General features: G+C 43.7%; 1 protein-coding gene across 3 annotated transcripts in view; it reads right to left on the reverse strand.

Annotated features, from left to right (window-relative positions):
• TMEM108 (transmembrane protein 108) overlaps positions 1-14500 on the reverse strand; it is a 257869-nt gene extending 243369 nt beyond the window's left edge. For 2 of the 3 annotated variants that reach the window (XM_059663933.1, XM_059663932.1), the window contains exons 1-2: positions 14431-14500; positions 7798-7913 (exon numbers count right to left, since the gene is read on the reverse strand). The gene's annotated coding sequence lies outside the window, so the exon portion shown is untranslated. Of the gene's footprint in view, positions 1-7797; positions 7914-14368 lie in introns of all 3 variants that reach the window. The other variant, XM_059663931.1, reaches the window with a different exon arrangement.
• Positions 14501-15724: the final 1224 nt, after the last annotated feature.

Raw genomic sequence — 15724 nt, forward strand, 5'->3', positions numbered from 1 at the left:
AAGTCAAGTACTGTTCTAACATAGGATTTTGGTCTCTCAAAGTAAAAGTATTATTTTCTAGGTTGGGGGTCTCTAAATAATGCCCTGTTGTATAATGCTTGGGAAATACTTTACTAATGTCAATGACAACTTATAAATTCAGATGTGATCCAATACACATTCTTTCCAAGAGACAACTTTTGACAGCTAAGAGAAGCAGATGCCTGGCTGCCCTCCTCCTTGTCCATGAAGCCTCCTTTAAGGGGCTGTGCTAAGGAATGGTCACATTTGAGGATATTACATCAGCCACAGCTTCATTTCTTGGAAAGGTGAAGGTCAAGCTTCAATGATGGGCTTGGGAAGGAAAGGGCTGGGAAGGACTGATCACCCCTTCCCTGTGGCTCAGGGCTCAGGGGAGAGACAGAGCAGTTCATCATGGCTGGAGGTTTCAGCCCTGCCCTCAAGCATCTGTGTCCACAATCCTTGTCCCCTGTCTCTCCCCTCCTTCCCACCCACCCCCCTCCGCCACCCTGCACATTTATTCCCCAGGAACCTAACAGGGAGTGGCCTGTGGCAGGTCATAATTCCAGGATTCAGGACCCTGGGCTCTCAGCCATCTCCTAGAATCTCTTTATACCCTGGAGAGAGAGCAGAGGTCTTTACTGTTGCTACAGAATCTTCATGAAGGCACACCGCAAATTAATTCCTATTTCTGTAGAAACAAATCACTTTATTTTTTAAAAAAATCCATATGTACAAATTTGAGTTATTTTATCTTCAGTTTATAAGAAGTACTATAAGATAAGTACTTCTTTAAAATTAAAATTGAAGATTTTAATCTGGCAATATGTGGTTCTCTCTATATACATACAAATCTTCCTGTTCAGGAGAAACACAAATCCTTGCCTCTTCCACCTCTTTCAACAAAAGCTGCATCTCGCTAAGGAAATACTGATTCTCTGTATGTGGCACCATTGTACTTGATAAGTATGAGAGCCTTAAATGAACTTGGTGAACAGATGGGCTGTCTGTGCTGCCACAGATCACACCATTCACAGCTGTGCGGGTCCCCGGAGCGGGACCATCATTCTCACCCTGACACAGACTCGTAAATAAGGACAGAGCCTTCTGCAGTACGAGAATGCATTTGCTTGTACAGCCACAATCATTGGTTCAAATGAAACGGACTCTCCGAAATCAGGGGTAGATGCACAGAACACATTATACCACAAAACATCTTTAAGTCTATTTTATAAGACAGTAATCCCTCAAATGACAACATCCGTGCGGAATTTATTTTGGAGTGATAAGCCAAGTTATTTTCCTTTGTCAGAACTGGACTCTTATAAACCCAGCTGTTGAATAACACTTGTTGGAGATGTCAAAACGTCTTTCAACATTTAGACAGCCACCTAAGCCATTATTCCTGTGGGATACATAGGTGGCGGAGAGAATCGCATTTGACAGACACAAAATATAAGATAGCTATAGAAAAAATACAACTCTGCATTTCCCAATCATCTAGCCCAGCAAAGGGAAATTGCTGGGATGCAGCTAGGATTCTCAAAGAATGGATGCAGGCTTTTTCACAATTGCTACCAAACATGTAGGCTTTGCAAATGATCCTCCAATTCTTTATGATACACATGACCAACAAATACTGTTTATGTTGATTCCAGGGGTTAAGAAGCAGGGTCCTTACACTACAGAGGTCTCATGTCCCATCAGTCTACCCCACCCACCACTGCTCCCTTCTAGAGAAACTTCCAGGATCACAGTCCTTACTAAAGCAAGCAACCCTGGGGTATAGCTGTTTGGACCATGAAGGGGCATCAGTACCCCTAAGGTTGCCTGGTATGAGACTAGTAGGGATGATACTTAGTATAGAGCTATTATATTCCTCTTCTTCTTGGCCCATACACAGATCATCAGTCAGGCTGTAGGGACAAGAACTGGAAGCAGGAAGGGGACATGAGAAGTGGAGCCAAAGTGGAAATGCTGGGTCAAGTAGATGGTTGAGAAGTAGAACACGGATTGGCCAACCACTGTTAGTGCAGACACATCCTAGAATTACAACAGATCAGGAACAGTCTTCCTGGTCCTGAGTTAGTCCCATCTCCATGAGGTCTGGCCAGAAAATGCTCTGAAAATGTCCCTGGGATTCTTCCCAACTTGTCACATGTCTGACATTTGGTTTTATTTTCTCATGCATCCTTGCTTAAGGTAACTTGAATGAGTTTCTGTTCTCGTGATAAAAGGCATTTTGATGGCCCCTAGAACATAATGTCAGAAAGCGTTCCTGCCTGGCTGGTTTGGCTCACTGGATAGAGCGTCGGCCTGGGGACTGAAGGGTCCCAGGTTCGATTCCAGTCAAGGGCATGTACCTTGGTTGTGGGCACACCCCCAGTGGGGGATGTGCAGGAGGTAGCTGATCGATGCTTCTCTCTCATCGATGTTTCTAACTCTCTATCCCTCTCCTTTCCTCTCTGTAAAAAATCAACAAAATATATTTTTTTAAAAAAGAAAGCATTCCTCTTCTCTTCACTAACTACAAAATGATCTTAGATCTCCCATCAGATAGCCTATACATAACTTCATACATTTAGGGGCTAGTTAGCCAACATTTGCAATCACAGAGAAAGAAAAGAAATGGCTGGCAAACCCTCTCTCTCTTGAATTGTCTTTAAATTGCCCTGTTGCATTTTTTCTCTCAGTAGATCACAATTTACTTTGAGTAGATGCAAAAGATTTATCTATGGAGACCCAAGAAAACCCAGCATCCTATGGGAGCGTTAGTAGTTTTTCTACCCTGTGTCACTGACAGATTCCCCTGTGGCTTCTGGGTTGATTTCAAGGCTCAGGAGCCAAGATTTGCATTGGAGAAACCTGATTATTCTGGTTCCTATGGAATGAAATTGGCTCCCAGCTTTGGAAAAGGTCAGGTCATATCAGAAATTAATGAGGCAGCCCCTCGAAACACCCGAACCTTCTCCAATTCTAATTACTTCTTCCTCCCCCCAAAAGACACCACTCATTTTTCTAGCAGCCAGTGATTCTCAATAGCAGGTATTTGGAAAAATGGGGGAAGAGGACAAGTTGGTTGACTCTTGACTCAGTTAGAGTAATATGGGCATTTAGTGACTAGGGATGCTAAGCATACTATAATGGACAGGAAAGTTCCACACAATGATGAGTCAGTCTATCAAATGATGAACCATTCTATCAAAAAGCTAATAGCACCTCCCCTGAGAAACACTGAGCTCCCTCATTTGGGGAAGACAAAAGTAGGAAAGAAAGGCAAACTGAAGAGAGGAGGGAAGTAAGAGGACAGGCAATGCACCCCAACAGAAGTGAGGTCATCAAGTAAAGGTTATCCAAGGATTAGTCTCAGCCCCCATCAACCCTGGCCCCTCACCTCCAGCGATAACACTCGTGGCACACAAACTCCTTATTCTCATTCCCTCTACCACAAAAAACAATGGACTTTGATTTAAATTACATCTTTTAAAAATTATCTTTATTTCCACATCTTTTCATCTGTTCTAATTATGACAGTTTCTGAGCAACTAATATTGGTAGTAATAATAATAGATAATATCAACTAAAAATTCTTCCATGTTGCTCAAGGGCTTAATTACTAAATCTGTGCTGTAATATGGAAAATTTGCTTTAGAGACTAATTCCTTAGGGGATAATTCTTCAGGGATTACTCTGCTGAATTAATACCCTCTGATGAAACACTGTTTGAGCCATGCTGGGACTTGGAACAAGGGGGAGTGAAAATTCTTTTGCCACCTCCCAGACTCTTTGTTAAGCTCTAGGCAGTATCGGGCGAGACATACTGCACAAACAAGCTTCACCACCAAGGGTCAGGCCATGGAGAGACCAAATGCAAAGAGACAGCTCAGCAGGCTTGCATTAAAGGGCAAATATTTTAGAGGCACTACACTCGATTATGTCGGAGAGACAGGCTCATGGCACTTTCCGTAACAAACAGATGCCGCAGAGCAAGGTAAAAGGTTCAGCAAGACATACAGACTGAAAGGCTCCCCAGGATGGAGCTGTCCAAAACGCAATTCTGTTTAAAATGAGTTGAGGTCTTGTTATAATAAGAGCACACTATCACCGCAGATGCGGGTTTCCATGAAATAAGGTCCTTACAGACTAAAGCAATGCTGTCCAACAGGTCTTCCTCTGATTGTGGACACGCTCTGTGTCTCTGCTGTCCCATATGGTAGCCACTAGCCACATGAGGCTACAGAGCACTTGAAAAGTGGATAGTGCAAATGAAGAACTGAATTTCTAATTTTATTTAATATTAATTAATTTAAATAAAAACAGATCCATGTGGCTAGTGGCTCCTGTCTTGGACAACACAGGAAAAGGCTTAGACTATGGTTTGGGAAAATGATCCAAGAGGCTATCACACACAAAAACTGTTATATATCATCTGACTGCCCAGAAAAGTACTTCCTCAGTACCCTCCCCATCACAAACATCAGAAACCACAAGAGCAGTGCTTCTCAATTTTACCTACCCATCAGAATAACCTGGAGGTCTTGTTAACCAGTTAACTGCCACGCGTCCAAAACGAAAACCATCCTTGCATCTACAGACGCTTATGGCGTACAAAGGGTTAAAACACTGATTATTAGGCTCGCTCCCAGATTCCGATTCAGTAGGTCTAAACATTTCAAACAAGTACCCAGGTGGTTCTGATGGTCCAGGGCAATACTCTGAGTAGCACTAGGATAAAAACGTTAACATTCAAACATCAGCCTACCTCTATCAAAATGGAGCTTCCTTCCCTGGTCACCTTTCTGCTATAATGAAGTGCCTCTTTGTTCAAGGTACACAGAATCCTTCTCAAACATTCTTACAAGGTTTGCTTAAAACCTATGACTCTAAATGTATGACAGAATGTAAATAAACAAGACTCCACATATTAGATCCACCACAGAGCACATTTGTTGTAAATTTTGTGAGTGTGTCTAGTAATTATAGGGACCAGAAACTCAGAAAGGCTCAGAAACCCACCAGGACAATTTATGTAGAATCCCTGCACTGGCCCTGTTTTAGAATCCAACTGAGGCTTTCTATTACAATAACATGATACTTCAGGTCTAGGTCAGGGTTATGCCCTCTTTCACCATCCCAACACTGAGTAATGTAAGAGTATCAAAAAAACACACATCACATTAAAGCATGTTATTCATCATTGAAAGGGCACATGTTGAAGATACCCCTTTCCATATTCCCAAAGAAGAGAAGAAACAAATGTAAAAGTTCTAGAATAAAAAAAGATTTCTCCAAACATTCTCTGGCCTTTATTGTATTGCCTGCAAAACCTATTCTAGGATCAGTAATCATTCAGGAGGATCTTTTTCTTTTGGGGGTTACTTCTTTATGGCCTTTGGTCTAATTACATATGAATCTCTTAAACACTAAAAGACCATCCTGTCAAAAGTAATTTCCTTGACTGCTCTTCTGAATAGCCTTCCTTCTGCCTCCTCCACTCTCCCATTTTTAACTTTCCAAAAGAAAACCTTCAATCAGAAAATATTGTTGCAATAAACTAGGACATGAAGCCTTCAAATAAAACCAGAATCCAGGACTGTGCTCTTCTCCCAAGGCACTAACCCTCTGCCCTTCTTTAGACTCCACTGTCCCTCAAATGCTGCCTCCACAAGGATTAAGAGGGATCCTCGGGTCCTGGAAATCTGGGGAGCCGGGTATTGTCTCTTCATATTTATAGAACTCCCAGGTGGTCACACAGTGATCTTTGCACATCACTTTCTTTGTTATTAATACTGTGTCTATTTTACAGGTAGGGAAGCTGTAGACAAATGAGGCTAAATGATTAAAATACAGTCCCAGGAAAACTCAGAGCAAGATTAAATTGCTGGGTTACTGCAGCAGTGGTTCTCAACCAGGGGCCATTTTGCCCCCTCAAGGGACATGTGGCAACGTCTGAGGACACTTGTGATTGTCATGATTGTGGAGGAGGCACTGCTGGCATCTAGTGGGTAGAGGCCGTGGATGCTGCTAAACATGTTACAATGCACAGGGCAGCCCCCCACAACACACTGCCTAGCTCAGAATGTCAACAGTGCTGAGAATGGGAACATCTGACTCTCTGGCATCTCTAACAGTATTTGTTTGGCCCACAAATCAATAGTTAGTGAATGGCTCCATCTATAATTTGATCCTTATACAGTATTTACACAGAAACAGTCCAGTTGAGTGCTATTTCGGCATGCTATATTTTTTAGTTACTTTAAAAATAGAAGATACAGTCAGATCTCCATATCCATGGGTTCCATATCCAATCAACCATGGATTGAAAATATCCAGATTAAAAATTGTCCACAAAGTTAAAAAACAAACGAACTTGAATTTGCCATGTACTGAGCACTACTTGATTCCACAGGAATAAAGGGCTAGGCATACCTTGCTGTAGCCTATATGCAAATATAGGTCACATGCAAACACTATGCTACTTATATAAGGGACTTGAGCATCCATAGATGTGGATATCTGAGGGGGTACTGGAACAATTCCCTCCAGATACTGAGGAATGACTGCACATGGGAGCCACAGAGGAAATGAGGAAAGACAGCAAAGTCCGGCTCCTTTCCTTTCAGGAGAAAACCTAGAAAAGACCAGGTCCTTTCCTTAGCAACCTCCAGGCCCTGAGCTATGGTCTGTGTTTGGCTGCTCACCTAGATCCTTCAGTTGCTGACGGACTCTGCAGCTGCCTTTTCTCTGCTTTGCTTATCTCTGAGCACGTGCATCACTCCAGAGCAGTAATGGTATGCTTATGGGAATCTCCAGAGAGCTACCGCCCCTAATTGTCTATTTTGTTCAGTAAATTGTACTCATTACTGAGCCACGCGAGGCACCAATGGACAACAGCCTTTCTGGGAGCCCTCTGTCTGAGTCTGGGTAATGGGACATGGTCTGACAAGGGCTCCACAGTCTTGAACTAAGCTGCTTCACTAACCCTCCATCCAGTTTTTCAGCTGAGTACTTCTTTTTATCCCTTGTCCCTCCTTCCCCACCATCCTTATATCTGCTTAGATTTGTATTAATTACAGTTTTCTCTTTAAGGAGTCTAGTTTTAATTTAAGCACCAGAAGGTAGAGAACTCAGAAAGGATGTGATATCTTTCCACCTCTCCATCCCAGTCCTCCACCTAGACTCTGAAAATCTTCAACAAGAATGAAACCCACAATCTAGTTTTAGTTATAGTGCTCCCAATGCCCACATCCATTGCCCTAGGGACTGCAAACAGAAGAGGAATGAATGGACATATGACTTCCAGTAACACTGGGTAAGATAAAATAGAATGGCCGGAACCACGTGCTTAGCTATTGCCATTATCTACCAAACTTGGAACCATCAACTCTCTGGTAAGCTGTCTTTCCTCTTCAAAAAAGTGATTGATGAAGAAAAAATCAAGCACAGTGATCCATGAAGGAGGAGGATGCTGAGAGGAGAACACGAGCCAGCAGAGTTAACACTATGAGAGAATGGAAGACAGTCAGGCCTAGTTTCCTTCTCAGGAAGGGCCCAGCACACCTCCCCACACATGTACATCCCATCCCATACAAACTCACTAAAAATTCTTGTGTTGAGATATTCCTATGCACAGATCCCATCCAATCACCCTGATCATGATTTTATCTTCATAACTGTTGATTTTTCACTGTGTCCATGAATTGAATCAATAAAGAGAACCTTCCACTGCACTGACTCCAACTAACTGTTGAGACAATAAAACCAGAGAAACAGTGGCAGCGAATGCCTTTGACTTACCCTGGAGTAGAGGGTGTGAGAGCCTTCAAACACAGTTACATCCTCATGACCCATCAGTTCTGCTGCTTTCCACCCACTCACTTCTGCATGTTGGACTACGACTGATAAATCACCAACTGCCAAAGACAAAAATGAATGAATGCATTAGACCAAAAGACCAATAACTTCAAGTCCCAAGCCACTGTTCAAGTGACTTTGTTAAAGTAGGCTGAGTGCTTAACATATAGACCCCAAAACATGTAATGGCTCAAATTAAAAAAAAAAAAAACACCTTTATTCCTGGTTCTTGCGTACATACTGGACAGGTGAACAGGTCAGTCAATGGAGTGAGCCTCCCTGTTCAGTGATCTAGGCACCCAGGCTGACAAAAGTCCTGCCATCTTTAAAACATGTTTTCCAAGTTTGCCCTAGGGTCCTCTCCACCCCAGCCTGTGACCTCAGGTTTAAAGTACAGAGTTCTGGGTGAGACACTAGCTCAGTAGCCCTGATTGGTTACTTAACAAAAGAGTCTTTGTTTCCTGATTTCCTTATCTGTAAAACACCCTGCTTCCCTCATTGACCCAAGGGGTCAGTATGAGACTCAAAAATGAGACCTAGCACCCTCCAGACTACAATGAGCAGGCAGAGCACCTGGCCTCTTGGTAAAATACAGATTCCGATTCAGTAGGTCCTGGGTGAAACCCGAGATTCTGCATTTCTAACAAGCTCCCAGATACCAGTGCTGCTCTCGGACCACACTTTAAGTAGAAAAGAGATGAAGAACTAAAGAATGTTTTTCTAAACCACAAAGTGATTTTCAGATATAAAGAATTATTATCCTGGCACTGGCTATGATTATAAATGAATTCCCAACCAGCCAGAATGTTTAAGACATGTTTAGTCTAGGTTCCAAGGAAAATTTCACAGTCACAGGACTTAGAACTGCAAAGAATTTCAGTGGTCACTGCTCTTTCTTTATATTTTCCAGACAAGGAAGCAAACTCAGAGAGGTCCGTGATGTCTCCCAAATCTCACAATAACTCAGTAAACTGGGACCAGAATTCATAAATTTGATATCATTCTGTTATTACATAAACTCAATTGACAACAATCTTCTGAAGAAGAAAGGGTAATTTTTATTCTTCTTCTAAATCAAGAACAAATACTACTCTGGCCCATATCTAAAAAGGTACCAGAAGGTGGCATTCATCAGCTCAGGTCACCATGGCACCAAATGTCAGCAACGTGTCACAGGACACACATCAAGAGATGTTCAGGAAAATGATCTTCAAAATGTAGTGATATCCATAGTTATGCCTCACTTGTCCAAAAGGTGACTTGAACACAAATTAACTTCTGTATACCTTCTGGGGAAAAACAAGAATTTTTATTTTCAACATATACAAATTCTGAGTCACTCCTATTTGGGAACAATTTGAAAGAGAGAGAACCTAGGAATCAAACAGAAAAGGAAATAAAATAACTAGTCAAGCAGGAGCAGTGGTTTCTGGGTAAATCCTAGGGATAAATAAAAGAACCCCAAGATGTTTTATCCCTGGCATGTAAATCATTTTGCATGTCTGAGCTCATGGTGAGTCCTAGAAAGTAAAATGTTAGGGCCTCAGAAGTGAACAAGAGGAGTTAGAAACTCTTAAGTCATAAGTCAGAAAGGCATTGATTTATCTGGAAATCAAACCAGATATGGGGAAGAAGGGAGGTTCTTAGTAGGCATGTCATCTGTAATAAAGCAATGTGAATTTAAAAGTATTTTGGGAAATGAGAAGGAATACTATTAAGCAAGGGATGATATATGGAAATCAATACTTACATTTCCATTATCAATTTAAGATGGGTGAAATGCTATTGCTAGCATCCTCATTTAGTGAGCAATTTTGAACACTTTAATAAAGGTAAAATGTTCTAAGAAGTTTGACAGCTTACTTCTGTATTCCAACCCCAAACCCTCTTCCACCTTAATTTCTTTAGCACCTCAAAAATTCCCCCAGCCTGGCAATTTTCCAGAACCTACTGTAGAATTTTTACCTCATTTTGGTGCCACAGTCCCCTTTGGCAACCTGTGGAAGCCTGAGGGCCTCCTCAAAATAATGTGTTAAGTGCATGGAGAAAATATGTATGATTACAAAGGAAGTCAATTATACAGAAACACTCTATCCACACAGTCCTCAGCGGTCCAAGAACCCCACTTAAGACTATCTGATCAGGGAATAACTCTTCCAGGATGATGAAAGTTTTTTCTTATAGGAAATTTTATGCAGAGAAGTTTTTAAAAACCCAAAGATGCATAGGAAAGAATCCTGCTCAGGATCAGTCAGTGAAGAAAAGAATGAGCTGCACAAAGACTGATCTTGAATTTCTACCCAAACTCAACACTATTTGTACTGTGGCTTTCAAATCCTACACTAAGTAATTACTCAGATTTTTTTTTTCCTCCAGCCCTGTACACACAGTATATTCTGTGTACTGATGGCAGGCGAAGAAAGGCAGCAATGGAGAAGGGAAGACAGGAGAATCCTTGCTTGGTCCTAATTTTCTAACCAGTTCTCTGCCATTAACTAGCTCTATTAGCTTGGTCAAGTCACTTAGCTCTGAGATGAAAGTCCCTGTCTATAAAATGAGAAGGTTGAGTTTACCATCTCTAGGACTTCCTAAAACTCTGAATTATTAAGACTCTAAGACAATGCACAATAATTTCTCTGAGAAGAAATATTAGTGAGATTTCTTTTTGTCCTAGGTTCACAGTACGAAAATACATTCTAGATGAGAATTTTTCAGAGGCTTCAGAAATACCTTATGAGAATCACCTAGCCATAGAATTTTAGACTTGGAAGAAATTTTAAAAGTCACTTCACCAATCCCAGTGAGCAGGTGAGAAAACTGAGGTTCAGAAAGGCAAGAAGACTGACTGGAGGTTACATAATGAGGCAATGCTAACAGACCGTTGTGACTACTGCCATTTAGCACGGGCAGCATTTTAAGATTAGGCATTGGAAGTACAAACCAGCTCATCAGTTCACTTGAAGAGAGACAGAAATAAACATCAAATAAGCTGAGCTATGGGAGAACTGCACGAGGAAGCAGGTGACTGGGGTGATGATACTCAGCAGCAGTGCCCTATCGCTCGGTCGGACGGGGTCAAAGCTGAGGCTCTCATATACACTGTATCATCACTGGCAACATCACCCACCTCCCTCAAATATCATGGCCACAAAGTCCATTTCAAAGAACAATCAAGTACAAAGAATATAGAATAACTTTTTCAAAAGAGGGGAATGGGTGAATGAACTCTGGCTAATAAGGTCAATAAAACCAAAGTTCAAGATTTGGATTGTTAATACCATCTTGAAAGGATAACATTAAAGAATATCTAAAACTTAAAAATTCCTGACAAGTATTTTAAAAAGAAACGGATTCCGAGTAATTTTGACCTACCTTCTGTGGACAGCCACGAAGAATAGTAACGACTTAACCAGCATTATTTTCACTAATACCCTCACCACTATCTTTAGAGCATGTCATGATCGGCTATTGGTCAGTTTTCAAAGTCATTTCCACAGTCCAAGTGTGTTGACTAGTTTTACATGTGAAGAATTATTAGCTATGAAATTGTTGGGAACTCTGATCTAATTATGATTTTTAACCTCATTCAATTAACCAAAAAGATATCTGCCACATGCGTTTAAAACCTGTACTACACTGAATGCTTGTCAGTTTACCCTCTGCCTTCTCTCACACCCATTCCTCAATTCCCACAAGACAGTATTCCTACCTTATATGAATAGTTCTAAATTTCAGAACTTTTTTTTTTTTTTTTTTTTAAGATTCTCTGACTAAGAGCTGACACAGACTTTCAAAATCTTCTAGGCTAAAGGCTACACTAACTGCTGGTTTGCCAGCTCCGTATTACATCTCCTCCAGGAATTCCCAGAGGCAGCAGTGCCACCTCCTGGTAGGGACGGCACTACTTGGTTTCTGGAAGCCCTTGGGTGACAGGAGCCAAGGACCTGAAAGAAAGGCAGCCTAGATTGGTGTCTTTGTGAGCCTTTCTTTTCTAGAGCTCATTACAAGCATAACTGATGCTTATCACCTGAGCCACAGAACCTCTGCAGGAGACTCATTGGTGAAAGGCAGGTCTTCTGGAAGCCATGGAAAGCCCAGCCGGGCTAGCCAATCCATGAGGCAGCTCTGCCTGGAAATGCCTCCTCAAGGCAGAGCCTCACGGAATTAAACATTTCCTGGCTCTCCTTGAACCCCAGTGCTCTCTATCAGATGATCTCACCCATGGCCCCACCTGTGGCAGTGTTATTCAGCTCTATCTCACAGCATGTGTCCCAGGGAAGGCGCTCAGACGCTTCTCAACGTGAAGGCTCTTAGATTCACACAATGTGACACAGATCCTGCTCAAAGGACACTACTGCTTAGGCATGCAGGTCGGGCCCTAATCCCTCTCATTCACTCTCCACCCTCCCCGTCCCTGACCCAGGGGGCAGAAACGACCGAGAGGAAATGATTTTGTTGTTGCTTTGAAAGCAACACTAGTGGGCTCTTACTGAATCAGAGAATAAAACCGTGTCCTGTAGGTCACCGGGGTACGCTGCTTCCTTCAGAATGAACTAAGCCTGCCCATCTCCCTGTTTTCTCCTGGGTAAACTAATAAGTGTTCCTCAACCTTTTCAAAACCCCTGCCTCCCTTCCACGGGCTAAACATAAACACTGCATGCCCTCTGCGTAGTTTATATGAACAAAGATGACATTTGAGAAAAACGTGGAAGCATGCCTTTCAAACTATATCACCTATCCCACATTCAGAATTCTTTCCTCCCCACCCCCATCGCATACCAGCTAAAAAACAAATCACTGACAAATTTTTAAAGCATTCCCACTACTTTGCTTTATGCTCCAATCTGTCAATATATACTTCACCAGGCTTGTTATATTCCCGACAAGCTTCGCAGCAACTTCTCCTACTTTCATTCACCTCAGAAAACCACCAAAAGTTGATTTGCTGTAGCTGATAAACGCTAGGTCTGATCCCCCCAACCCTCACCCCTTCCCCTAACAAATTTAAGTATTCCCTCTTCAATTCGTGTTAACTTGCCAAGTAAATTAATTTCTCAGCATGTGTAGACCTTTCACCGGCGTGAGTGTTTTAGATGTATGAAAAATCGCACTGTTTCCTAAAAACACAAAACTCTGTACAGGGAAGGTAAGAGTAAGTGATAAAAGGGCTTTTGAACAGTATTGGGATGTCTTGGAGAAATCAGGTAAAAAGATTCTTGTCCATCATTACCAGACTTAGTTCTAAGTGGATTACAGTGAAACTCCAGAACACAGTAAAATCTTCCGAATGACAGTTAGTGGAACCATTTCTTACCAAATAGACTACTAGGTACATCGACTAAATTAACACATTAGTTAACCGATAGAAAAGGGAATGAACTTTTTATATTCCACTGTCAGAGGCACAGCATGCCCTTGCTACTGCAGATCTGGGGGAAAAGAGGAGGGTGAGGCTAGGGGATGCCTTGCACACACACTCCCTTTTTAAAGTATGACTTTTAAAAAGACATCGCCAGGGCCACAGCACACACCCCGCTTTTGGCACCCAAATGGCCTTCTTTAAACACACGCTTTTCAAAGAATTAAGGAGGTCTGAATAAGTGTAATTTAGACCCTGCCTTCCCTTCTCCCTACAGGCCATTAACACTGAAAATAATTACTCGCTTGGACAGCCCCAGAAAAACCACAGTTTACAGAGATTACCACCCCTTCCCCGCACTCACCCCGCCCCCCTCCCCACAAGCCCCAGTCTTCTTGAAGAATCTCCATGTGACGGGCTGGTCTGCAGTTCACTGCAGGCATTTCCCTCCATACAATTTCCCAATCATCAGTGTCACTGTAATTCCTTTTTGTAGCCTCTCGTATACACTTGCTCTATCAGTAGTACCCAACTGCTTAAATTTTTTTTTTCTTTTTTCCTCCTCTTAGCGAATATCTGGATTCCTCCGGCAGGTGTAAAGCCTTCGGTTTCCGTGCAACTCCGGGGTGAGAGCTCGCGTGCAGGTCCAGAGAAACCTTAGGAGGGGCAGCCCGGGCTCGGTGCAGCGGTCCTGCCCCCAGTTCGCCCGCACAGCTGCCTTAGGAATTCGGCTTCGCTCGCCGCGGGATTAGTTCGAGTCCCGCGGCTTGGCCAAAGTGACACTACATGTGTGTTTTTTTCTCCGCTCTCACATGTGGCAGGTCCCGCTGCAGGAAAGCCATCTGCTCCCGGCCCCATCCCTGGTCCCGCGGCCGGGACGCTCGCGCCCCAGCACCCTCACCCTTTACCTGGGGAGGGAGCCGATACAGCATCCCTCCGGGCGGGGAACAAAGGCGGAGGAGAGACTGCCAGGTGGGCAGCTACCCACGGCGGACCAGTCCCCGCGGAGAGCAGAATGGGGAGGTGCAGTAGAGGGTAGGGAAAGGGAAACGGAGGCACCGAGAGGGGGTGGCTGAGCCGGGGTCTGCATCTTCCCCTAGCGGGGCTCCTCGGACGGGCGGACCCCAGATCTCCCCCCCACCAGCCCAGCCCTACCCGTCCGGCTCGCCAGCATCCGGCCTCGGACAGGCTGGGGGCCGCCCCGCGGCGGCGCTCACCTCGGGACCAGCGCTCCAGCTCCTCCGACGGCTCTGGAAAAAGCCCGCCGCACGCGCACGCGCACTCGCGTTCTCGCGCCCTCACGCCCCCACGCGCGCCCCGGAGACCAGCCCTGTCCGTCAGCGTCTGCAAGAGCCAATCGGGTAGCGCGGGAGGCCCGGCGCCGGTCACGTGGTCGGTGCAGCCAATCAGCAAATGTCCTCGGCAGCGGCCCCTCCGATGTCCCTGGAGGTTGGGTTGCTACCCAGTGGAGCCAGTGCGAGGCAGGCACAAAGGGTTGAGTCTCTGTTTTGGGGGGAGGGTTGGGTGGCGCTGGATGGATCAATTACTAGATCAACTGATATGTCCAATTCTAAATGTGAATGGGACTTACCTGGATATTTGTTCAAAGGAGGATTCTGATCCAGTAAGTCTGGGACTTTCTAATAGTTAGATGATGCTCCTGGTCTGAGTGAGGACCACCTTTTGAATGGCAAGATTTTAATGGCACTTGCCAGAAAATGATGGTTATAGCCCCTGCTCCCTGTTAACTCAAAGTTTCCAGATTTTTTTTTCCTTCCTTGTGTGATGGATTGCATTCCAGTGACTGACTAAACATGGGGTGCTTTGGTGACGGTCACAGTTTGGGCATCAGCTGGGGAAGGTGTGTTTAATTTCCACATCTACCCACCTTTAGTCTATGGGGCTTGGAGTGTGGAAACTAGAAGCGGGGACTGCATGCTCCTCCTAGAGAACACTAGGTCACCCAAAAGCAGCGGTTCTCAACCTGTGGGTCGCGACCCCTTTGGGGGTCGAACGACCCTTTCACAGGGGTCACCTAAGACCATCGGAAAACACATATATAATTACATATTGTTTTTCTGATTAATCACTATGCTGTAATAATGTTCAATTTATAACAATGAAATCAGGGGTCACCACTACATGAGGAACTGTATTAAAGGGTCGCAGCATTAGGAAGGTTGAGAACCACTGCCTAAAGCATGGAGCACGTGCATCTGAGTGCCACTGTGCTATCTATACTCTTGGCCAGAGAGAAGCAACAGAAGGGGTTTCTGGAAACTTACAATCTGTTGTAGACCTACACAGGCAAACTCAGAAAGCAGCATATAGGAAGCACATGCAAAAAGCTAAGGCTCTCAGCATCCACGAAGATTCGGGCATAAGCCAGAGAAGTTGTAAATTAATCTATTTTAGGGATCTTAAGACTTGCCCAGATATCCTCTTGTTAGCAATTCCAGAGTCTGGAAGTCAAGAAGCCCAGTGTCTGCCATATAGAAACTTTGTTGTCCA

This window comes from Myotis daubentonii, chromosome 14, assembly GCF_963259705.1.
Source record: "Myotis daubentonii chromosome 14, mMyoDau2.1, whole genome shotgun sequence".
In the NCBI taxonomy this organism is placed as follows: domain Eukaryota; kingdom Metazoa; phylum Chordata; class Mammalia; order Chiroptera; family Vespertilionidae; genus Myotis; species Myotis daubentonii.